The following is a 27,086-nucleotide window of genomic DNA, read 5'->3' on the forward strand; positions in this document are numbered from 1 at the left end:
CAGGTCTTCAGGAGTGGTACTGAAATAGCTCTATTCTACCATGAGGAGTACAAAACATAATGATTGAAACCTGGATGCACATAGAGTGGATTTGTAATAAAATCATGATAATATTCATCTTAGTTTGCCCTTTTACAGATCAGAAACTATGAAAAATGCTTGTCTTTCTTGAAGACAAATATAACTCAGTGATCTGCTTGATATTCTTATGTGGCATTATTGATTTGTCTGTACTAGCATTATTTTGAAGAATATGTAGCCCCTTTGCAGCATCCTTTCTCTCTGGCCATGCCATCTGTTCTTCATCAGAGGAAAATGCTATTGGGAAACTACTAGTTGGACAAGTATTGAATGACAACTTTGAATGGCTTCCATTGTTAAAACGGGCATCGTCCTAACTCTCTAGTACCTAAGCTGAAGCAATGAGTAAAAGTTTCTTGGTTACTATCGACAAAAGCTAGACAGATCCCTGACAAAATGTATGTGAGGGGATGTTTTTAGTTGGAGTAAGGTGCTGTTCTGGAGAATCTCGCTCTTTCCATGTATAAAACAGTTAAGGTACCTCATTTAGGATCTGTTAAGTCAGGTGTTTGCTATAATACTTGGCTTGTAGGCACCTAAAGGTAGGTCCCAGAATTTAAAAGCTCTGAATGGATTCTGTACAATGCTGAATACCATGAGGTTTATTACTGTTATCTGCAAGAGGAGCACAGGACAGTCACCAGCTTTCAGTCCTGACCCCTCTGCATTATGCAAAGATTTGTTATGGCCACCTGGTGACTGGAACTCCAACCCAAACCATTTTATGATTCTAAACCCAACAAGAAGGTGGTTATAGTTATCTAGTTTAGGGTTTTACAAGCCTAATAGTACATTAGATTTTAGTCCAAACTAGAGTTTGGTTACTGATTTTGAACATTATGTGGTCATCTTTAGGTACCCCATCAGTAAAACAATGATGATAGATAGTAACAATAGATGTCCCTAATACCTAACATTTTTATTCCATTTAGGTTGTTCCAGACTATTAGAAGCAGATCCTTAATTGATTCTTGTACGTCTTTGACAACTGGTACTAGCTTGTTGGTCCATCCTTACTGTTTTCCAAGGATGGGTTCTTTTAGGTGGATCTTAGCTTTTTAATCCTGTTTGGGGTAATAAAGTATCTTGAAGAAGTTGATTTCTAGTGCAAGTGAAATTTTGAAACCCAAGTTTCGGGTTTATCAGACTGCACAAGAAAATAAATATTTGGAATAGATTTATGTCCCTTACACATGAGATTTTGCACTTAAAATAGTTTCATCATTTTTACTTAATGATGCATATCGATATCTTAGCAGATGGGCTTCTATGGTTTTGTGGGTCAAGTATTTTGCAAATAGTAAAATGTGGTTTAAAGATGAGACATAATCAAGTGACTATGAAACGTAAGATTCTTTCCCAGGCACAGGGCCAGAATTCCTTGCTAATGTATGCAAACACAGTTCCACTCAAGTTATGTGGAGTTGCACTTGCTTATGTTAGAGGAATTTGGCACTGCAAATCCAGTACTGTGGAAAAAATCCATAATATTATTAATTTTAAAACCAGAATCTGAATTTCTTGGGTGTCTTACCAAGCTCAATAGAACGTCTATCAAAAGGTCAGGAAAGATAATCCATGTTTTAATTTTATTTTTTTTCATATAAAAGCTACATTTTACCATTCTGAGAAAAAAAAAAATGCATTTCTTGATGTTTGATGAATACAAATGGCAAAATTTTCTTTGCGTAGGCAATATTTTCAAAAACATATGCTGTAAGAATGAAGCTTGTAGAATATTTACATCTTCTCTTAAGAGCTACTTTCATTATTCATATATTTTCCATTCCAAGGTCTTATCATAATGTTTTCTCCTTTGTCTTTCACTTGACTTGCTACCTATGAGAATAATAACTCAATAATAATAATAAGATTTATTATCATAAAAAATAATATTATTATTCAAATATAATAATAATGAGAATTATAATTATTATAATAATAATGATTTTATAATAATAAAATAAATAATGTATATTATAATATAATAACCATTATATTATAATTATAATACAATTATAAATTATTATAATTTATAATAACAAATTATAATAATAAAATAGAAAACATAATTCTCATGTTTTCTAGACATACACTGAAAACCAGTTTTGCCTATGGGTTATGCTGGAAACCCAGAGTATAGTGTCATCCCATGAAACTTGAGGCCCTTCATGTGTGATACGTATGTTTAGAAGCCTTCTTGTCTCAGGCTCCCTCCAAGAGTCCATAAAGGCAGAGCATCTCAGGAATGAGACCCAACTTAACTATAATGTAAATCATCCAAATGACTCAAATTGTCATACAGATAGATGAGGTAAAAAATGATAATCAAATAAACCAGAATTTAGATGGTACCATTCCAGGCTTGGATGGCTAACTTCTCTTCAAACCATATTTCAGCAGTCATCTTTCAACTATTCTGCCCTCTGAAACTGAAGTTAGAGAAGTGATGGGGCCTTTCCAAGTCATGATCTTTACCTCATGAATCCCTTTAATGTTTTTAAAATATTTATCTCTAATGATCGAAAGTCAGTAAATGCCTGAGTTGTATTGCCAGCTTCAAATGTGACCTTGGAAGTCATTTAACTTCTGTATCCAGGCACCTACATTTTTAGCATAAGGTTAATGACAGATAATTCTTATACCTACCGTGCAAAGGCACATGACTGATAAATCAGCTCAGATTTATGCATGTATCAAAGCCGTATATGGAGGCTAATTAATTAATTTTTATTATTCTGTTTAGTAAAGCTTCCTTGGTTTAACTGTTTAGCCCTCTGGACTGTTTCTTGTATAATTAAACTATCAAGTACAACCAGTTTTCCTGGAAGATGAAAACCAGCATCCAGTAAACTCTGAAGAGCCATGATAGTAAGCTGTTTAGTGGCTTTCAATAGGAAACTTTGTGTTCGAAGTTTAATTAAGAACCATGAAAATTCAGATTTTAGAGCCTTCTAGTTAAATTAGTGGATCAGATCAGGCTTTCCATTCATCCTCACAAGGACGGAGAAAAATCTAAGAGAGTTCTAGTCCAAGTTTGCAGGAGGGTACTATTTTTATGGAAGGACTTCACCATATGGTGATCAGTGAACGTTTACAAGAGTTAAATCTAGTTGCATTATTCTGTCGTGAAATTTATTTCCAAAAAAATTGGAATGAAGAGGATTTTTGTTCTTTAGCATGAACTGATGCAGCACCACGTTTGAAGCAGCTGCAAATAATCTTGAAAAGGGAGTGCCTTACCAATTTTGCATTATTTTTTACGAAGAATTCTGTTAAGCCTACATGTATCTATGAGTTTCATCTCATACAAACTTAAAGGTTTCTGGAGACACCCAAAATAATCAAAGTTATTTTCTAAGAACACTTGGCTAGTGGAAGAACTGTGTTAGGCAATGGTTTATGGTGATTAAAATTTGATACAGTGCAAGCAAATCAATTGTATCCCAAGGTTGGATAGTAATTTGGAGCAGATGAAACCTAACAGCGTCTGCTTCTGTTTTATAGTCTTTTTGTCCATTAGGCTTGCTGGAGTCTTTATTAACTTGCTCTTGACCATGTAATTGCCACTTTGAAGAGGATACTGTGCTTAATTTAGGGAGTTCAGGGGTTTGGTTTTTTCTTTTACAATATCAAGGTGGGGGGGAAGTTAGTGTTTGAACTCCTTTATAAGACATAATTCAGGCTACCCTTCATTTTCCAAAAACTATATTATTCAGACTGATTGTGTGTTTTCCCATCATAAATGTAAAATAGGCTTACACACCGAAGATAAGAAAGAAATAAACACTGCTAGCATGCACAGCACACCCAACAAGCAATTGGACCTGCTCAGTGACCTCTGTTTACTTAATTTGGTAGTGAGAGATGAAAAAGTGTGAGAGAAAATTTTACTATGGTGGTCAGCAGTGAGTTTAATCTAGATTTACATCAGCAGTAACAGAACCAATGTCCAACCCAGTATTTTTTCATTCCAGAAATCTCTCTCAGATATTTATTGGAGGAGAGATCATGGCAGGAGAGCAAGGGCACCCATGGGATGTGCGGTGTGGCCATGAGGGGAGATCATGAGAGGAGAGCAGGGGCAGCCATGGGGGACAGCTATACAGTGTGGGCCACTATGGGGGGCAGATAAGGGGTAGCTGCAAGTGGAGGTTGTGGGGGACAGCCATAAGGGTACATCTTGAGGGGAGATCAGTTTGTCCTTCGCGACATGGTTTACTGTTGGGCTTGGCAGTCCTGGTGTAACAGTTAGACTTGATGATCTCAAAGGTCTTTTTCAACCTCTTTGATTCTATGATTCTATGAAAAGCACACCAGAGTATTTGGTTCATAAGGTACACAGACTTTCTCTTAGTGACTGATGGTCATCTATGTAAATCTTGAACGCACTTGAGATCGATGGAACTCTGACAGTTGAGTGCGGCACCCGAGCTCACTCTCAGGAGGTACTAGTGATCTTCATAGGGAATATGTAACGGTGTTTTGTTTGTGCTTTTGTAAGTATTGTATAAGTTCATGAACTGATTTGGATTTTCATCTAAGACAGACAAAACCCGGAGTAACAAGCCTAAGAGGAAAAGAATTGGGTTGTTTATTTCTTCAACTTTAGTTCAAGGATCAAGGAATGTTCCTATTGATATATTTCACAAATACTGTCCATACTTGAAATGCTCTCTTTTTATTGAAGCACACATCACTACATTATCAGAGTATATAACTTGCTATTTGCTTCTGGTTATGAAGAAAAAGTGTCATTATTCTTTCATGGGCTCTGTGATCCAACTTCCACCATGAAATATATATATATCCCTGGGTTTCCTCTTACAGACTAATCAGCTTTTATTCTTGTATTTTTCTTTAAGTTGATGTTAACCTTGATAAGAAATAATATCTAGAAGGTAGTAATCCTTGGTTCTAATCAAGGAGTGTTAAGAAGGTCATAGATTAGTTTAATTCAAGCCCTTCAAGTTGAGAGATTTTATGTGAAATGAAAGCTGTGGGCTACCTTTGTGTCCTAGTGTTTCATCTGCTCATTTTAGTTTTAATTTCCATCTCAGGCCTTTCTTCCCTGTGTGGGCAACAGATGTTCTTAATTCCTAGTAAACATCATGAGTATATTAAAGATAGCTAAAACCATGAGTCCAATTATCTTCAATGAAAGCATGAAAAGCTTGAACTCTCTGTGTTTATTTCTTCCAAATCCCTGCTGCAACCAAAACTAGTTAGTCCATCTCTTCACCTCGGAGGTCTGTATGTCTTTGAGGCAAAGTGAGCTCTTCTGGTTTCTAGATTAGGACTGAAATGAAATCAAATTGCCTTATAGAAAAGGTGCATCACAGAAATAACTGCTGCTTTGTGACTTTTGAGTCTCTTGTGCAGCTGTCCCTGAAGAAGATAGGTTCTTAAAGGAGTTTAACCAATGTCTACATTTTCAATGTTGCTTTCATCCAAGCGATGGATGAAATTCATCCATTTCTGCCTTCAGGCAATGTGGATCCATCTCTGAGGTTTACAAAGACTGCTTACAAAGTCTGCTGTAGGAGGAAGCAGTTGCAGAACGTGCCTGTGATTTGCAGGCTGTATTGTTAACACAAAAGCATGGGTGAAATGAAACAATTTGGCAGTGGAGAACTTAGATACAGCAGAGTCTGAAGGTTCTGGTTGCTGATCCTTCAACATCTGCCCTTTGCAGGTTTCTGCTGAAACCTTTATTCTTAGATTGCTGAGCTTCTACATCTTGTAGCAACACCAAAAGGGTTGAAGGGTAATTTTATTTGTTCACGCTGATTTCTGTAATGTACATAATAAGCAAATGCTACATAAAGTTAGCAACCTAGCGGGTTAGCATTAGTGGGTAATGATGATTCTTCTTTTTTCCTTCCTAGGAGGAGAGTACAAGATTAAAAAATGAGTGGTAAATTGCTGCAGAATCTTCATGTCGACTTCAATGCATCTCTAGCTTTGGGACTGTAGACATAAAGACAGTGCTGTGCTGGTTCTGTTATTTGAGTTCCTACAGATCATCATTCATTAGTAAATGACTGTATTACATGTTTTACACCCTGGAAAAAAAATGCTGGAGGATTTTCTATAGATGAAAATACTTTGGTCACTTCTTCACTTCTTTTGCTGTACTTCTTTAACGTATCTTCTCTTTGTGTTTTCACAAGAAACACCTGGTTTTCTTCTTGCAGAAAAAACTTATTCCTAATAATTTCTCAATATTTCCCAGTTAGCTGATTGGGGTTTTTAAAGACAATTAACTTTAAACTATGCTTATTTATGGTCTCTGTAAAAGATGAAATCCATTTACTCCCTTTTTAATCACTGAGTAATTTTTAACAAATATTTTTCTAGTGACTAACACCGGCTTAGCTAGGGACTCGCTTCCCCTGTCTGGTCATGCTACTGTGTTATGTGATTCATGTGGCACATTATGCCAAAATAAAATGACTCCTACAAACTCTAGTATCCTTTTATGTCTGCTATTGCATACAATCCAGTCACATAGTCTATGTGATTTAAAACTAGTTAATACAATCAATGGCTCATGGTGTCATTCTTAATTGATTACCTAAATTTAGCTCCTCCTAACCACTTCTTTGAATTTGTAACCTTAGTACACGAAGATGCCATACAACATCGGGGCTGGAAATCATCGCCTAACACTTCCAAAGGAAAACTGCTTTGAAGGGAGGGAGTGAATATATAAACCTGTTGGTGGCAGGGACCCGCTGGAACCCAGAAGTCTTTTTACCTTGAACTTAAACACTCTGATAGACATGATTTTTATTTACAGACATATAATCTCCTCCAGGAGGGAAGAGGTGAAATAAGTGGAAGCTCCTGAGGCAGCTCTTTAATTATTCTCTCATCAATGAGAGAAGTAAAACGAGTTGTTATCAGAGGCATTGCTCTCAAATTGTCAAGATGAATCCACAGCATCTGTGTGATGACATGGGATAAAATTCCCAGCTGTATGACTGCTCAGCCCATTCTTAGTAACTAGAAATCAATACTAGCAGGTGTGTAGTTTACCTACATTCAGTTTCTTTTACATATAGGGGTTTTTTTAATATTTCTTTCCACTAGGCAGCAATTATGAAAGTCTCTTCACTTAGATGAAATTTATTACCAGCATTTTGCACTGACCAACCATGTTTTTTGGCAACATGGAAGAAAGCAATATTTTACCCCCAGAAATGGATTGCGATTGAAAATGGGAAGTTCATGAAGTGGGGCTAACCTTTGGGAGAGGTTAACAAAAGAAGATGGTAACTGCCTGTCCTTCTAATAGTCATATGACATGCCTTGCTCTATTCATGTGTCAGCAGGGCACTTCTAAGTCTCACTTCTAAGATACCTTTTCTTCTCTCATTGACTGTTCTTTCTAGCAACTGGAAGATGCACGTTTTTGAGAAGGTAGAGCAGCCTATAATAAGTTACACAGTTGGATCTAAAAGGGCTAAAGATTAATTTGAGGAAACCTATCTCTTTAGAATAACATGGTTAGGATATATCAGGTAGAAATACACAACCGGTGCCACAGCTGACTTCCACGAACTTCGTTGTCTTTCAACCCTGTTTCAAATGTAGTAAGGGTATTGGATAACTTTTCAAGATGAACCCAGAGAAAGACCCTTTTATTGCTGTTGACTTCAAGACTTGTGTTTTTAATATTTAGAATGGCTTTTTGTTCATTAACTTTGTGATCTCTTCATTTCATTTGACTGTCTTCAATCTGTTGTGTAATGCAGACATCTTTGCCAGCTGTGGGGTTCTGAAGGGAATATGTGCTTTTGAAGATAGGGAGGCATGTTAGTTGTTCAAAGATTATGTTTTCTAGACAACCACACCTAGCTGCCCCCATTCTTTATTTTTACTCTTATATCCTATTTTGTAAAGTGCTTTATTTGTGTCTCTAGTAATAAGCTCTAACCATAACTGATTCTCTTCGCAGTGTTTCTTTAAAAAGGGTGCTTCAACCTATACTGTATGTTTGGATTAATTTTTGTTGCTCAAGACAGGTTAATATTTTACGACTCTGTAAAATGTTTGGCATCTTGGCCTTTGTTCTGTGATGTATTAGTATGGTTATATTTTAATCAGTAGAACTGTGCTTTTACAGGTGCATCTTAGGTTTCACGGTTAGAAAGATGTTTAATCAAATAACCTGTCTTAGAGCATGAAATTTAAGAGAAATAAGGGGAGTGGTAGGGAATAAAAGAAAGGATAAAATACAAGAAGCTATACAGGTATTCCAAACTCACAGCAAAGGAGGAAATTAAACAAACAGCTTTTATTACTATAGGGAAAGGTAATTTCTCATCCACGATTGAGCCATTTCCAGCATGAAGGACAGAGACAGAGGAACTAGAACTATTTTAGAAGCAAAAAAAGTTCAGTTCAAGCAGTAAGGTAATTCTAAGGAAATTGAAAGGAGCATTTACAAGAAAGTAGTGAGTCAGAAATAAAGGAGAGCATTCAGTCATGGTCAAAAAATCAGCAGATGTCCAAGGAAAAGCCAGGTCAAAGACCTGAGGACAGAATGGCATCTTTAATGATGGAGTTTTGAACTGATGTAAAAGAAGAAATTGCAATCAAGAAATCTCATGATTTTGAACAAAAGTTATAGCAGCTTCGGCTTTAAAAAAGATTGCAATGGAGGTATATGTGACAAAATTTCAAATGTAGTAACAAATGGAGTCAATAAATGGAGTAATAAAGTTAATTAATCCAGAACAAAGTATGCTACTGCAAAAAGCATCATCTCCAAATACTAGTATCTCTTATTATAAGCCTTTTTTTTCAAAAAGGTTAATTACCTGTGTGACTCATCTCTATACCACCTATTTTTCTATCCATTTCACTAGTATGTTTATGTACATGCATAAAATATCCTACTTTTAATTAGAATTTCCTAGATGGAAGTAATACCTGTAGGCATAGTGTTTTGTGGCTTTACTGGAATGAAAAAATCTTGCCACATCAATATGTATTGTGTGTTTTCCTGGAATTCTAGACATTTTCAGTACTGAAATGCACCTTTTGCCATTCTGGATAAGTTCAGCAACTGATGTTATTGTTTTTTCACACCTATAGTCTAAGCCTTGAATGGCTTGTGCACCTTTAAGATATTTTTCTGTCAAAATAGATCCTCAAGATAACCAACAGAGTCACATAAACAATGTCTTTTTTTTCCCCCAGGATCGTTGCTATTTTGACAAAATCTACATCTCTTGCTGGAAGCTTTTGCTACAGAATTGCACGAGGGAAATGGTAGCAGAAAGCAGGGTGATGCTATGAATGGACATAGAGCAGGCTGTGAGAAATAAGAGTCAGGGAGGCTGTTTGGGGAAGAGAAGGTTTTAGGGTGAATTTTTAGTGAAGTTATTTATATGTGCCTGTAGTGCTGCTGCTGAATGTCAAGTACATGTGGGACTAGATTTTTTTTGCTTATTGACAACCCATGGATTCAACAAGAAAATTCAACATTTCAGGTAGACATGGATCCAGAAAGTAAATATTCTCAGCCCTAAATTTCCTAGGTGAAAACTTGTGCTCATCTATGAAGGAGAAGAGATATCGGAAAATCTGTAGTGCTGCAAAACCTGGTATACATTACATAAATAGCATAGTAAGGTCATTCAAAAAATATCTAGATATTACCAAGCAAAATCCTAATAAGAAGTTTCCACAGTGTCTGAAAATTTATTTTATACCTTAACTTGGAGATAAACTTCCAAAGAAAAACCAACCACCTCACTGCTGTGTTAGAAAAACATTGTAACAAATGTGTGAATCACATTTTAGTGGAAAATCCTTTATGAGATATTGATGATAATAAAGGAAGACTGACTTCATGGCTTAGCATGAAAATCATTGGATTTATTGCTTTATTTCTAAGCTTGGATTTCTGAAAATCTAATCAAATAATTAAGTGGATTTTCTTCAAAGTTCCAGAAAGTTTTCCCTGTGGCCGCGGAGCAAGCATGAGGAACTTCAGCCTGAGGACAACTACTTAAGAAACTTATAAGTAGCTCAGAAAAGGATTTTAGCATGAAAGTGTAATCTCAACAGTAAGTTTAGTTTCATAGTACACAGGTTATAAAATTTGTGTTTTGATGATCCCAAAATGCTTCCAAAACTTCAAAAGTCCGGGTAAAGAAGTTCTGTAAGACATAATCTCTTTACAATATATTATGCTTCAAAAGCACAAGATAGAGGAGGGAGGAAAAATCAAGATTTTATCATTGCACATACTTCTTGCCATCAAAAGGATTGTAGGATATAGGTCCTGCTTCTAGAAGATGAGTGACTCACAGGCTAGTGATATCACCCTCATGTCTGGGTCGTTATACCTGGGTGGGAAAGTCAAGTCCTTGCTTTATAATATGAACCTTTCATCATAGAGTCTAAAATGGTGTTGTTACATGTCTCTCTGTAGTGCATAATTCCGTAGTCTATCCTTTGAAGCACCAATTAAAAGACTCTTTCTTCTTCTTCTTCTTTTACTTGTAATGAAAAATAAGTACAATTCTTACCCATAGATATGGGGAGTGTGTAGCAGATTAGCTGTTACCTTTCCAACACGCAATTCCAATGCACTATGCATACTGTTCAGTGGTTTAAAGGGACCAGTAAATTTTTGCCGTGCCCAAGGAGACAGTTAAGAGCAGCCATCAGATCTTAAACTACTGTTTGTGACATGACTGAAAAGTCCCATGGATATGTTTTTGTTGCAAAAATTGCTATTGCCATAATGTCAGAAAGAAAATGAAGTTAGTCAGCAATGTGTATTAACAAAAGAACAAGGAAATTAACATGCAGAATTTTTTAGACAGATGAGAGGAAAATGAGAAAGAAGCAATAATAACACCTTATTTGACTCAGGGTGTAACTTCCTCAGTGGGATAATTATTCGTGTTGGGATGCCAATATAGCTGAATAGAGTTTATGTAGAAGAGAAGAAAAGCTGAGGCTTTGTGATAGCCCTCTCAGACAATAACAATATCAAAAGCCATTCCTTTTAATACAAGAATGTTTGGTAATTTTGTTGGTTTAAGTTATGAAACTGAATTGTACACAAGAAGTTGTTGGAATAGCTGCTACTACCCACTGCATTTAGAATATTCTATAATGTTAAACCTCTAATTGTACATAGTATTGGAACCAGTCACTGAGTTACCTTGACATCCATTGGTTTAAAGAAAGTCAAACACTTCACTAACACAGATAGGAAGCTGTAATATTTCACATTCGTAGTCTGTATAAGAGAAAACAAGAGGAGACAAAATTTTGAACCTCAGTTTGCACACAGATATCTAAAATATTACTGTAATCTTTCCCCGTTTCATTGAATAATGGTAAATAGATAGGATGAATAGATTACTGGCAACCTTATACAAAAGTTTCTACATCAGTGCAAAATATTAATTATACTAATTTGTGACACATAATTTCCAAAAGCCTAGCAGATAAAAGCATTAAGACCATAAATCATTAATTTAATCTGATTATTTTCAGTCAGTCTTTTATTTACTGCCTGCTCAATTAAAAACTGAAGTTAATGAATCTTTCAAATGTACTATAATATTCTAGTATTCATTATTTCCCCCCCTTCACCCTAGGTAAAAATATATCTTTTTTTTCCCCTCTCCATCCCTTTTTGGATTAGAGAGGAGCTTCTGAGTCACACCATATATTTTCATTTCTGAAAGTTGCTGATAGCAGTTTTCCCATCTGAAATGAAGCACAGAGAATGAGATGGCAAAAAGCCAGGAAGCAGTAGGAGCTCTGGAGAGCAATGTGCCAGTACAGTTTTACCTTAAGCCATACCCTACATCTTTCTGTCTCTGCCATTTTCTGCAGAAGTTACCTTCTTTCTCATCCATATCATGGACAAAAATCATCTTTTACTTTAGTTTTGTTTTCAGTGAAACTCAGAATTCTGCTGAGAAACTTGCATCTTTTTCCCCATTTTTTGATGATTTTCAAATGAATGAGGTGTTATCCCAATTGATAGCAATAATTAGAATGATTCATCTTTTTTTATGCATTAGTTACAAATATAAAAACATCTTCCCCAATATTTTTAATGAATATGATCCCATTCCTTCTCTTTACCTGCCTTTTTTTACCTTCATAAAGACTTTTCTCTTTTAGAGAAGAATGATTTCCCAGATCTTCAAAGCAGGAGAATAGCAACTTTCATTACTTCTCATTCTGCAATATTTAGCACCAAAAAAAAAAAAGTTTGGCATTTTGGAAGCTGTAAGTAAACACATAAAACCAGATGTTCAGTTGGTGTAAAAAGATAAGTCTGCCTTCATCTTCTCAGGAGCAATCTCAGTCTCCATCAACCAGGTGTAAATCCAAGGCATGTAACTTGACTAAACTTAGAACTAAAACAGCGCGGGTTGTCTTACGATTTGAGTGATGCTTCCTGCCTCGAACACCTTTTAGTTCTCAAGAGCACCAAAAGTCTTCTCTTACCTCAGATAATTTTTTTTGTTAACTCAAAATGCTTTTTAAATTTGATCATAAGTATCATCTCCACTTTGTAGGTGACATCCTAGAAGGTGAAATGATTTGCTCAGAGTGTATTAGCAGATCAGTGGCAGATCTAGAAAAAGAATCTGATCACTGCAGGTTCTGTCAGTGGTTTATCAGGGAGGCTTTCACACTCCTTGATCCAATTTCTAGATTTTAACTATACTATCTTTTGAATTTTGGTTGACTTGTTATTTACAGACCACTTCAAATAGTAGACTAGATACAAGTGAGCAAAAAGCTCCAAGCATTTAGGAGCCATTAGATACAGCCTACACTTTACTATATATGAGCCAGTAAAAGTAAACACAGTATACTTCCACAATTCATTTCAAATAGCTAGGACCTTTTTAAAACACAAGATGAAATTAATTTTGCCCAACTTTTGCCTTACACTAATCTTCTATCCTTTTAGATGGTTATTGTCTACACCCTCTGGGTCATTGCTGTAGAGAGTTGTACTTTTAAAAGGTGTTTCTTACCATGCCAAAGTAGGCTATCTGTTAAAATTCGTGGGATGCATTGACTCTGAAGATACCCTTCCCTCTTGTAGGGATCCTAGGCAATTAGATGTCAGTAGATGCCTTTTAGATAGCTAATGTTGAGTGACATATAGTGAACCTCTACCTGTAATGACAAGTGTTATGTCTCTGGTAAAAGATGATTTACTACAGAAGTCACTGCTATTGCCTGTGGTGTACTACTAATTCTGCCCTCAGATACTTGCAGTGAGATGTTATGTTCTTGTAATTGCCTTCTTGTAAAAGCCCAGAATGCTTAATTTGCATCAAATTCTTCTCTTGTAATAACACTATAATAACAATACCAAGTCTTTCTGAAAGTGAGACAACCAGTGACACGTCTAAGGGGAGCATCATCATTTCCCACCTCATGCATGCTGAAGATATGTTTCTCTAACATTTTCTTTTAAGCTGCAGCAAAAGAATACCCTGCAGCCACTGCCTGTGGCCAGTTGAATCTTAACCCGTGTGAACTCTCTGTGCTTATTTTAGTCTGCAGTGTCTGTCAAACATGCTCCTCTTTCCATCTTAATGTGCATTGAAAGCTATCTTGGCATGTAACTGTAACACAACAGATGGGACACAGTGCAACTTGGATGACCTCTACTCTCAGCATTTAAATAGCTAAGCTGATTTTATTACCATAAAATAAACTTCCAAGAACTTCTTACAATGTAGGCCAAGGTGACAAGTGCCAGTTGCAATCCTTTAATTGCAATAGCTGAAGAGGTCAGTTTTCGTAAGTTTCATGGGATCGAAAGATACTTCCATTGATTTTAATGAGAACCATAGGGATGAAATTCCTAGAAAACTCCTGTTTTCCTCTAAGGCAAGGAAGCCAAAATAACATTGATAATAGTGCATGAGGGCTGCATCAGTGTGTGTTTCCAAAGTCATACTGTTATTTTTCAGTATCTTTGAAATGAGACTGAGCACAAACAGGGCTTGCAACATTGGGAGCTGAAAAACTGTGCTTAAAAATGGTCAACACACTTCATCTCAAGACTATCACTTTTTTGGGGAAGATTTTCTTTTTGGTAACATTGTTTTCAGTTCCAGATGGGCCCCCTTTTCTCATGTTATTTACCCTCCTTTTAGGCTGGATTGTAACACCATTGGCTGCCACCACTAAATCTTTATGAGGCCAGGTTTTATTTTCTGCCAGAGACTCCCTGGGGCAACTCAAGAATACTATCCCCTCAAGAAAAATAAACACTGTAAGTTTCTATATCTATTACAATGTGAAGATCAGACAGCGGTTATTAAAAAGCAACTACAAAGGACACTTGCCCCACACACCTTGGTTTCTGACAGAGGGGTAAAGTTCTCATTAGCAATTTTTACCCTCTCATCAGCAATTTTTACCCTTTATCAACACTTTCAGCTTTAAAGCTGATTATTAGTATGCTTTCTTATGTCTAGTATTCATTTTTCATACATGAATTTAGGCTCCATCCTTCCAGCTCCTATCTTGTTTGTCAGGCTGAAGTGTAGATGCCTTTGAATCAACTCACACTTTGGCAAATACTGACCAGGCTTTAAAATATTACCAAAAAATGACATAATCAAATCCATGGACATATCTTCAAAAATGTTTGATGCATTCTTTAAATATGTACAATATTTATGGAATACAACTACAAATGTTGTACACATAGTTACAGATATAACCGTAACTATAGTATGATCTAATAACATGCATGTGGTAAAACTGATTTTCCTTTACCAAATGTGAGCACACCATTTAAGTCTGGTTCTAGATGGCTTAATTTGTTTTTCCAGTGTTTACAAAAAAAGGACAAAACAACCTTATACAGTTAAAGAATAAAGATGTCTTTCACAGCAGTTGTTATAGCAGGGAGGGAGAAATCTATATTTTTACTTACGGATACTGTTCTCTGCAGCTTTTTCTGCACAGGCTTTTGTACTTGTTTTCATTTTTCCTGCTTGCCTTTTTCTTCAGTAATATAATAGATAAAAACAAGCTCGTGTGTGTTCTTCTTCATATCCTATACTGTAATTATGGTATTTTTGTTGTAATATTGATTTGGGGGAAGAAAAGCCCATCTGTGTTTCTGTTCATAAAGAAATGAAAAAGTGAATCTTACAAGAGGGAGTTATTTAATCTTTATTGAGATAATTTGTAGAAGGCTTGTAGGAAAGAGAAATAAAGGAAGAGTATTGTGATTTGAAACTCTACTTCTGTTTTGTAAGAAACTTTATTACAAGGAATATATTTTTATATTATATAAATAATCATCTTCCAGTTCTTGTAATCAAATTAAATACCATGTTTGTACCTCATCCTGCAACACTGTCATACTTACATGATAATTATAATTATTACTTTTTCATCTCAACGTCTGTTTAAGAGAACCTTTCTTTGTGTTAGAAGACATTTAGGGCAGAGTTTTCTTAAATTGTTCTCATAGGATGTATGAGACCCCGCATTTACCAGGAGAGCAGAATACTTGCTATTGAAGACGCAGGTGCCCGTAAAGTAAAAAAAAAAAAAAAGTGGTGTTGAAAACCCTTCTCATGTGCTGAAAATTATTGAATTGAAATGCAAGACAGACCATCAAGAATGGTAAATGATCAGATCATATTCTCTAAATATTTCTTAATCTAATTTCTATTTCCAGTCTGATTTCTAATCTGTAAACTCCAGAAACTTTCGAGCTCTATATCAAATTGCTGTTTGGAAGGTGATTCCAGAATTTCTTTCCCATAATCATCACAAATCTCCTAAATGTCATTTTGAAAAATCTTACTACAATGTGGAGCTTTAGTTATTTTTTCTTCCCAAGCACTTAACCTCAAATGCATCTGAAAAATGCTATTGCGACATCCTCAAATGTCTTATTTCCCTAGCCTTCTCAGAAACTCTGTACTTGTGCAGTTCACACTGCTCTTTTTTGCACATGACTCTTCCAACTGAAGTTTTGCAATGTTTTATACTAACAAATTATGGTATTTCATTAAATTATGACTATTGATTATTTTTTTCTTCAACATCTTTATATGCTCCTGTGTCTTGGATGCTCTATCTCTGATCTGATCTTTTTAGGTTTTAAAATTGATTACACAAGTATGACTCCTATGATAGATTATCATCTGTGCTTGTAACCTGTCAGAGTTGTTATAATTCCTTATGATTGATCAGGCAATATAATTTCCATTTCTGCTTAATCTTCTCTGTGCTCTGCAGTTTCTTGGTCTGATGGACATTGAGATAATCCACGTTCCTTTGACAGTTCCTCAGAGAGCTACGTCCAAGCCTTTCAGCCTCATAGATACATCTATTTTTCTGAATAAAAGAGGATCAGAGAGCTGATGAAAAGCTGAGATCATTCAGTATAATTCTCTTATTTAACAATATAGACATAGCCTAACATCTTTTTCTTAAAACAACCATTTATATCCCTTGTTACATGAGAGAGTTACATTTTAAAGACAAGAAGGATCTATTGGGAACACATGTATAATCCAAGGGGAAAGAGACACAATGTTTAATCATTTGTGGAAATCACTTTGTTCCTGAAGACTCTTGTGAGACTGTCTTACTTGAAAAGAAAGGCTCCTTCCCGGAATACTACTCATTGAAGTCTGCACAGGCAGAATGATAATGGCAGCAGCAAGTGGTACTTCATCTGAATGGCTTTTTTCCCACCTCATTTTTTGGCTATGTGGTTTCAGCTATTTTATAACATACTGACATGTATTTTGTCATGTCAGTACACTGGAAAATCTCGGGAATTCACAAAATGCCTGAGAAGCTCCAACTCTCAGGTAATTGATGGTAATTGTTTGATAAATATACTTGCATCTACAGTGTGTGACTAAGTCTGAGAAATGGCAGGATGGTGCAGCAAAATGACAGTTTTGTGAAGAATCAGTAGAAATCTTCAATGAACAGGGCTCTCTGTTGAAAAATAAGACAGCTTATTGCATTTAGTTGGCGATGTCAGATGCTCATCTACACACTAAGAGAATAGCCTCGATAATAAAGGGAAAAGCTTGTAGGTGGCAGGTAAAAATAGTGGGTTTATTTGCATGGTAACAGGTTAAGTCATTCTGAAGCTGATGCAATGAATCCATACAGTTGAACACAGTGTCTTCCCAGCCCTCTAAACAACTATATATCAGGGATGTTAAATACAGAAATGCATACTGTATAATTAATTATCCCTAGAAAACCCGGAACTACTGAGAAGCTGTGTGAAACTTCTCATATGAATGCTTTCCTAGTAAGAAATGCAGTTTTAGGTCAACATAAACTATTTGTGAACATTTACTGAATTTGGCCAGCAGAAATATACTTGGTGTCAACCTGACACAATTTTCTGTGATTATTTTTCATGGCAACTCTATTTTTTGGCATGTATTTCACATACAGATAGTCTGTCTGGCACAGTTGCTGTATTTTTATTCTCTTCTTATGAGTCTGTCATATATGTTTATAACAAAATTCAACCCTCACCCATGTATATATTCTACTTAACTAACAATAACGATCTGGATGAATGATACAAGGATAAATTAATGTAATAATAATATCTTTTGAAACCATGTGGGAATTCTCACATATTTGAGAAACTTGGTTGTGTTTCCTGCAGTAGTGTAATATAAAGCATAACACCCTGGCTAATTACTGTTGGAACTATATTTCTCAATCCACCTGATTTTTGTTTAGTTAATAGTTTTTCATTTCCTTCCTTAGGCTGAAATGTGAAATTGCCAGGCTTTTTTTGTAAGCAGCTCCACTATAAAAGCCACCAGACTTTTCTGGAAAGACAAAAAAAGTATTAGCTATGATTTTCATGAAAAATAGCATATAGATATTAAAATTTATCTAAACACTGTATTTAATACATGCAGTAGAGGGGAAAAAATAACGGGATGATATGATTTTGGTTATTTCTTGATTTAAACTTATTTTTTTAAGGTGTTCAATGAGCTACAGTTGGCCAGAAGCAAAGAAACCAATAAAAGGACACCATTTATTGTTTTTCTATTTACTTGGAAGTCAAAGGACTAAAATACATGATCTATTGTTTAAGATAGAAGGGGAACCCTGTAAAGATGTATTTTACTTATGTTGAAGGTATGGGTTATCTTTAGTTAAAAAAAATAAGTTATTAATGTTATAGTGATCAGAAAAAGTATATATGCTAGCATTTCTTAACCCTGTAGCAGTTTAATGCAAGAACATATACTATAGACATAAAGGATTATGCGAAATTGTAAATGAACATGTAGGATTGCTTTGGTTTTCAAGAACTAGAATTTCTTTGCATTAGCAATTTTAACTCACTTAGCCTGAGTTTTACCAAAGGATGACTCTTGTTTTATTTAAAATTCCATTTGAAGGAAGTTCTGGATTATGTGTAATTGTCTGTATTTGGGTTCAGAACAAAACCTTCTCTTGGTTTTCACTGAGTCTTAAAGGTTAGTGTTAAAACTTCGGTACCAAGGTGGCAAGTCTAAGTGCTTTGTAGCCTGGTTGGTTGGGCATTGTCTACAGAGGTTAGAACTGTGGATTTGTGCACTGTCAGGCAAAGAATGGAAATAGTCCTAGATGTCTAAAAATAAAGTTGTTGTACAAAGATGGGAATTTATTAACTCTTCTTCCCAACATATTTCAAAATCAAGGAGACACCACTGTTGTTGGGAAGGTGGAATGGGAAAGGACATGCATTCTCACCTCCTGGAAAGTACCAGCTGCAATTCTTTGGTACAGAGATTTTTCCCTTGGTTCCCTCATTTGTGCTCTGAGAGCAAAACCAGATTGAGATTCTGTAAAGTTAATTTCTTAAAACTTGCTCTGAGATCTTGAAGGCAGTTTTCACCTCTAATGCTGGCAGTTCCTTTGGCTACAGAAAGCAATAGTAGCCTAGCTAAGATCCGAGAGTCTGAGTAAGAATGTTTTTCCAGATTTTGTTAAATAAATTAATAAAATTAGAGGAAAAATAGTAACTTTTGGCTTCACAAGTTTTTAATCAGCTGTAGCAACTGAGTTTCAATTTTGCAATATCATAGACAAAAGCTGAGCTCTCCCTGCTCCTACCTTCCAAACTTGCATAGCCCTTCATAACAACCTGATATGTTGAACTAACTTGGAAAAAATAACATAGCAGCAAAAAAAACTATTATACTTATTGTTTCTGGTTCATCTTTGTCAGTACTTGTCTTTTTTTTATTACAGAAAAAAGATAAATTCCCTGTAAAGCAGAGTGGAGACATCACTGATAAGTTAAAATGCTCTCCAAAGTTAGGCCAGTTAATTATACATTACCTACCTTTTTACAGTGGACTTGAAGTTTTAGCTTGTTAAAGAAGAAAACTGCTTGATAGCAGCAGCTGTGCTATCAGTGAATCTTAAGGAAGATTATTATCTTGGTTAATTTGAAAGCAGCCTGTGTGCCAGCAATCTAGAGAAGAACCTCGTCCCACAAATCCTTATAAAGTGTTCTCAAGTTTGATAGAATAGTTACTATTTCAGTTGGGTAGGAATTCTTTTTTAATTAATTTATTCACTGTATACATGAAAGAGTTTCCCTCAGAATTAGCATGGGGAAAATAAGGATTTGTGTAGATATTGAAGGACTAGAGTTTCTATTCTGCCAAGTAAATGCTAGAGAGCTTATAAACAGTAGACTCTCAGAGAGCTGCTTCAAGCTTGTGGTGTTAGTATTTGTTTACTGTCTTTACCCATATTTAGTGTGCTTTATGGAAGCCAGTGGTCTGACATACTAGCTTTTGTCCAGAAAGCAAGCTCTTTATGCTCATTAGGTTCGTTTTGTGTGTGTTTAGCTTTGCTTTTCTCTACTTTGATATCAGCGTGGCGGGGACTAACTACTGCTCGCTGTCTGACCTAGACATCCATAGAACCATAAGGGTCTCATAGAGGTGGGAGCACAGAAGTGCGAGTAAGGATCCTAGAATCATAGAATCAACATGGTTGGAAAAGACCTTGAAGATCATCAAGTCCAACCGTTCCCTAGCACTGCCAAGGCCACCTTTTGCCATTATAACGGTCACGTCGCATATACCGAGATGAATATATAGAGAAGTGGAAAGCAGAGACTGCCATCCATTGAAAAATAGAGCCATTAATTAACCAAAGAGGAAAAGCAGAATTTCCCTGTAGGCCATTTGGGAATACAGGAGTACAGTTCAAATATGAAGAACAGCTCACTAAAGCCAGTGAGTGATTCTGAAAAATGCTTCAAAATATTTTGGAACCTTTCACAATAATACTGTAAGCTTGCACTGGTGTATTTGGGCATCTTTTCTTAATTCAAGTTTGCACAATGTTTCTTAAGAGAACTGTCAGTTGAGCACCCTTAGCAGCATATTTGGCATTTGCCTGGAGACTGAAGAGTAGACTTCAATTACACTGCATAAATCCAGAGTAAGAACATGAGTTCAGTCCAGTATGTCTAATTATACCAGTATAGATGAATGCAGTATCTGCCCTATTTCATATTTTGCGTTTTTCAAGAGAAGATTTATTCTTAGCTGGAATGTTTGAATGTCAGTGTCAAATGTCAGCTGGAGTGATAAATGTTAGTTTGAGTGCCTGTTTTTTGAATGTGTGTTCCTTCAGTCCATGTAGATGAAACTAGCATTTCTCAGCCTGTTGAAACCGTGTGGGATTTTTTTCCGCCTTCCATAAATCATGTGGATTCAAGTAGAACATTAAGACTTTCAACTTGACTGTGTTTGCGTTTAAGCCATTCTCTTGAAATGAGATCGAGATATTAAATGTAAATCACCTCTGTGCTCCCTTCTCAGATTGAATGCTTGCATAAACTGGGAGTAACACGACATGAAGATCAGCTGTTCTTCTGTGAACTTCTAACATGAGTAAAGCTGATCTTAAGTACACCAGTGTTTTCTCAACATATGTTCTATTCAAAAGTCTCCAGCTTGAGTCCATTTGCCATTATTTATATTGAGTTTTGACTGCTACGAAAAGAAAATTTAGGAATTTTGGCCCCAATTAATAAACTGAAAAATATTCTTTCTTTGAATTTTTCATAATCAGAATCCTGAACAACTACATGAGTACCTATGTCTGTGTGTGATGTTATGTTTTTTTTGTATTTTTAACAGAACAGGTGAGCATTCATTGCAGCCACATTTTAAAATGGTTTGGGTTTGAAAGGACCTTAAGATCATCTGGTTCCAACTCCCCTGCCATGGGCAGAGGCCTTCCACTAGACCAGGTCGCTCAAGGCCCTGTCCAACCTATTCATTACTAAATTTCAACGGCAGTCTTACGTGACCACATAATACTGTATTACTTTGCATAGTTTCTTGGTGTGTTTCTGAAGACTCCAGAGTAATGTCAGTGTAATAGGTAGCAGGTAATAATGTTGCAGACTATTTGACTGTCATTCAGAAAAGGTAGTTTCTCAGATGGGAACTGCCTGGGGTAGGTTATGTTTCCATTGACTCAGAAATGGAATTAGTTTCATTCTGTATATGCAAATACATATTTTCAGTAGCTATTACCCTCAAACTACTGAGCTCTTTTCTTTTGTCATTCACACCGATGTCAATCAGAATCGATTCTATTGTAGTTGATGACTGTATAATACTAAATATATAAAAAGAAAAGAATCAATTTAATAGCAAATTCTAATTTTTGTAAAAAGACATAATGAAAAGTAGTATTAAAAGCTTTTAGCTCTGAAAAGTTGCAACACGTTTCCATTTGGAAATTGCTGTCTCTGGGACAAAACCTCGTCATATGCTTGGTTCAGCCACACAGTCAGACCACTTGTGTCATTTCTGCCCCTGCCCTTCTAGCTGGCAGGGGGCTGTCATTATGGCAGCTGTCAAGGGGTTTAAAGAGCTAAATAAAAAATGTAATAGAGACAAGTAAGGATTTAAAAATAATAATAATTAAACAAAAAAATAAAAGCATGAGCTTCCTGACAATGCATAGAAGAGCTGAAGGAAGAAATACTCACCTGACTCTTCAGCTTGTTATTATTCTGGCTTCATTCTAATGCAGTTTCTTCTTGTTCAGTATCAAGTTTATAAAACTGTGTTATGTGTTCACTGACCCCCAATAACCAAACAAATCCCAGTGTGCGGCTAGATGAATAAATTCCAGTTTGTAGTAGTATAAATATATGCTGATGGCTGTTCAGTGAATTCATAATGAATTAACCATTAAAAAGATGTGGATTGGAAGAGTAAAAGGGTACAAGAACAATGTATTTTTGTAATACATTACTCATTATATCTAGCAATGATATATACATTTAGCAATGATATATACTTTTTTTTATAGAGACTGCAACACATTCTTTGGTCAACCTATCGTGTCTTCGTAATGCCTGTGAAAGTAAAGCTTTTGTGGTCAATTGCCAGATTTAGAAAATCCTATTTTATTTGCCTCTTCCTGTACATGGACTGGCACTACAAAGACACTTCTACGGAGTCCTGTAAACATTTCTGGAATGTCATTGTACATACAGAGAAGTGGAAACAGAGCAACGTTTACTACTATTTGTATATCATTGGTGGATTGATTGTGCAGTTCATTTGTACCTTGGTTTGTCAAAGCTATAATTTATTGACCAAAGAGTGTGTTATATGAGCCAAGTCTCCTGTAAATCACTGAAGCTTTGCTGAAGTGGAACAAACCTGCTGTACATCAGATGGGGATCTTCAGCTTTGTCTCATTGGATGGATTGAATGAAAAGGCTTGGTCATTTATGTTAGGGTTGGTGAGTTTTGTATTTCTACTGGAGAATTATGTTATTGAGTGAAATGTTGAATGTGATCTGCAGTTCTTTACTGTGTAAGTGCTTAATCGTTTCTGTTCATAGCTGCACTTGAACCCCCTCTATCTCTTACTGTCACACAGAATTTAAAGAATTTATATTTAAAATTTGCTGACATTTAATGCATTCAGGCCTTCTGTTGGTGTTTCTCACTGTGAGAACAAGGACTAGTTTTCAAATAAATAGAATTGAGTTGACCACAGTCTGCTTTAAATAACACAAGTAGTGATCAAAAACTTTATCATTATATTTGCATTATTCGAGGAGTCTAAGAGACTGCAAACATCTGATTAGAGACAGCAATAACCATGCGTTAAACAGACCAGAGGAACCAGGATGTCACCTGAAGATAAGTTGTCAGAGAAAGGAAAATCTTTCAAAGATATGTTTTGATAGTTTTTTATCTTGTGGTCTTCTAAGTGTGTGAAGATATTGTAAGAGCCTGGGTAATATGTGGAAATCTAATTTACAAGATGAATTGTTTAGACTCAGACAATAATCTTCTCCAGTAGTGCTTCAAGCACAGAAATGCACATGCAAAAAAGATGGTATGAAATGATGTCAAAATTTCTTTCAGCTAAATATGTCACCTTCACTGAGGTATGAAGCTTCTCAGTAGATCCTATTATAAGGGGGGTTTGGTTTGTATTTTTTTAAGGTACTAAAGTTCTGTGAATTTACAATAAGCATGTAAAGATAGATCTAATGGATGCACATAGCCTTACTGCTGTGCGGTAGAAAAGTGTCTTTTTCTCTGTTCTCTTCACTCACAAACTCTAATAGCTCAGATCCAGATTTTAGCTAACAGTGAGTCTGCAAAGGAGAAATACGCAGAGGAAAGAAAAATGGGGGTTCGTTGGGTTTTTCAGTTTGTTTTTCTTCTTGCTGTCATTACTCAATCTCTTAATACGTATTCGAATGGACCCTGAATGCAGATTAGTGCACATTCATTGCAGTTTTTCTGGTAAATCTGACCTCGTCGTACACTATTGCTATTTGTTTTCCCTAATTAAATGTTTCATGTACAAGAATAGAAATCCATAGAACTGGTATCAATGCAGACTGGTGAGGGTAAGTGAAACAAACATCTGTCAGGAATAGTTTAGGTACAGCTGATCCTGCCTTCGGACAGGAGCATCATCTGTCAAATTTCCTTTTGGCTTAAATTTCAATGACTCATAGTAATATTATATTAATATTGGTGTAGTGAACTGGATGTTCTTGTGGTATCCAGTCTCCTGACAAAACTAATCAAACTTAGCCAGAATGTTCTCAACATTAAAAGAAACTTGATTTTCCTACTCCTAAAGAAGGACATAGAGAAGTGTTATTCCCCATCTGATAGGCAATCTATGGGTTAATAAAAAAAAAGTAATGTTAGCATCCATCGCCTTATCTGGTCATATTCAGTGGTGCAATTACTGCTTCTCGAAAGAGCCTGGCAAGGTTCTGAGAGGAGACTTAATAAAGCTCTATTTTATTACTGTATGTGGTTTTGCATTTCCTATGTTGTTCACTTTTTTCTCCTATTCAAGGGTGATATCTCAGAAATCATTTAATCCAAAGGCAGGTCTTGGAAATCTGTATGATGACCTGTAATGTTATAGCTTCCTAATCAACAGAGGGGAAAAAAAAATCTACTCCCATAATTAATTCATTCACTTGTGGCTAATTATAAAGGTGATTTACTGACAAGTTCTTACAGGAACAAGAAACCAAAGTGCCAGAGCAACTGCTCATCCCAGCCTGGCATTTCACATGTCCAGTGTGATATTAGAAGTGTTAGTTTCAACATGCTACAAAGGCTGGGAGTCTCTATAAAAGTCTGTTAAAACATCTTCTTACTCTAAACCTGTCTTCTCGTAACCAACCTCAGAAACACAGTAACTCTCCTGCTGCCTAGTTAAAGGTTTTTCAGATGTGTAACTTCTGATGTTACATCAGATGTGTAACTTCTGATGTTTTATTAAACAAGCAGCTCTGTAAACAGTAGAAATTATGAATTCTGATTTCTTAGATTTTCATTTTGTGGCCAAGTGTCAGATTCAGCTGAAGCTTTTCCCACAGAATTTAGGAAGTCTCTCACCTACTCGGATGCCTCACTGCAGCCCATCAGGTAAACTCATTCCTCAGTGAGCAATTAAGAGGCTGATAAGGCTTGTGTCCTCAAAAGAGTTGCCTGTTTTCACTGAAATTTTAGGAATTTAATTTTCACTGAGACTTATGTGTTACTTTGAATTAGATTGATCAAAAACTTAAAAAAAATATCAAGATTGACTTGTGGAGAGACTTGGCAGCTTTACCATGGGTCCACTAGCCACAGACTTTGAACTGCCAGTCTGTAAAGGAGCCCAAAAGCATACTGATATTGCCATTAAATGTAATAGCGGAGACAATGGACTTATACTGATCTCTGCATGCCAAGAGGCCCATAAATCAAAGCACAATGAATTAAAGATCTCTGTCTGCAGTCCCATTTAGAGTTTAATGTCAGTTTTGATTTCTTAGATATATGTTTGTTCCCATTTTATTTTTTAATGCTGAAAGTCACATGAAGAGCTCTTGATATGAAACCTCATTATTAAAAGAATTTGCGTGTGAGCTGCATTCATATGACTATTACTTGGTTTTTTGGAGGAGTCAAAAAGCCAGAAACAGCACTCTAATACACCAGAAATAATCCAGGGTTTGTTCAAATGGTTTTGGATGTTTGAACTAATGATGATCCTTTGAGAAGGTAATCAGCTTTCATGCATAGAACTGCAAATGTGTGAAAAGTGGGATAAAATGTAAGACTGAGTCAGAATGTAACAGTTTGTAATCAAATAAGCCATATGATTGAGTTTATAACTAGGATGAAAATTACCACATTTTTATTAGTACTATAACAAAACCAAATTTTTTTTTTAAAAGCCATCTTAAATTAAGAAAAAATATAATTTGATTATATGAATCCAGCACATTGAAAAAATTACTTTTTTTTTTATGTATTCCCCTTTCAAAGCAGGAGAAAGAACTAAATATAAGTGCAATTTTTTTTTCTCACCTCATTGTCCTCTACTTACCTGTTAGAACAGATCAAGATGTAAGGTTTCTCAGTGCCATCTCTTTTGTCCACATCTTTTTAACAGACACAAGAGGAATCATGTGTTATATAGGTGATGTAATTCAGGCTAAACTCTGCTAAGGATTATGTTTTCAGTTGAAAAAGCTGGATGAGTGTGTGCAAGTGCTCAGGTCTGTGGTTAGGTTACTGGTATAAATGCAGCTGCTGTCAAACAACTCTATGTAAGTCATCTTCCTGTTTCTGGTCGTACTAAAAGTATGGATATACAGTGATAGGACAGAAAAGGAGGAGTAACTGACTGACTAGTGTTTTATAATACAGAAATGGGAAAATACCTTTTATAGCCACATACTTTTTTTCTGTTAAATATGATGGGTCTTTGTTTCTTGGTATTAAACACTCACATTGTATAATTAATCATTATAAATATGGCTTTTCCTACAAAAAAGGGTGTATATTAGAAGGAAAAAGGGCTACTAAGCAGATGAGTAAACTAAATGATGTTTCAAGCCAATATGAGCTCTTCATGCCAGGGTTAAAGCATACTGACAGGAGCAATAGACAAGGGAACATGTAGTTCTGTTGCCTTGTCTACACATTCTGATTCTGGGCAGATGACATCATTTTGCATTACTGTTGAACCAGTACTAAATTATTGTAAAAACATTTTGTAGACTATTATTGCACAAAAATTGGATACATGTAAAATCAGTCTTTCTGTGAATGTGACTTCATAAGCCTTTAAAATGTTGCTCCAAGTAAAAATCTCTTCACGCACCTCTATGAAGGCAATCATAGTATTTTGCAAGGTTTTATTTATGAGCAAGGGAACTAATAAGTTTGGATTTCTTAAAAAAAATATATAAATAATAATAATAATTTGTATTCTACATGCATTTTACCATGATAATTTCAGGTTTCTTTCACACTAACAATCTTCCTTCTTATGCAATACCTGCAGTTTTTCCTCCAGTCTCTATGAAGGTGTATCACATTTCTATTTTTGTAACGTCTCCAGTTTCCATCTATGCTCATATTCTTTCATCCCCATTAATTTCC

The 27,086-nt window shown here is 35.7% G+C and overlaps 1 protein-coding gene across 2 annotated transcripts in view; it reads left to right on the forward strand.

The window, feature by feature from the left end:
- Positions 1-27,086, forward strand: part of CTNNA2 (catenin alpha 2) — a 500,115-nt gene that overhangs the window by 401,010 nt on the left and 72,019 nt on the right. The window lies entirely within an intron of this gene.

The sequence above is a fragment of the Strigops habroptila genome, chromosome 7 (assembly GCF_004027225.2).
Source record: "Strigops habroptila isolate Jane chromosome 7, bStrHab1.2.pri, whole genome shotgun sequence".
NCBI lineage: Eukaryota > Metazoa > Chordata > Aves > Psittaciformes > Psittacidae > Strigops > Strigops habroptila.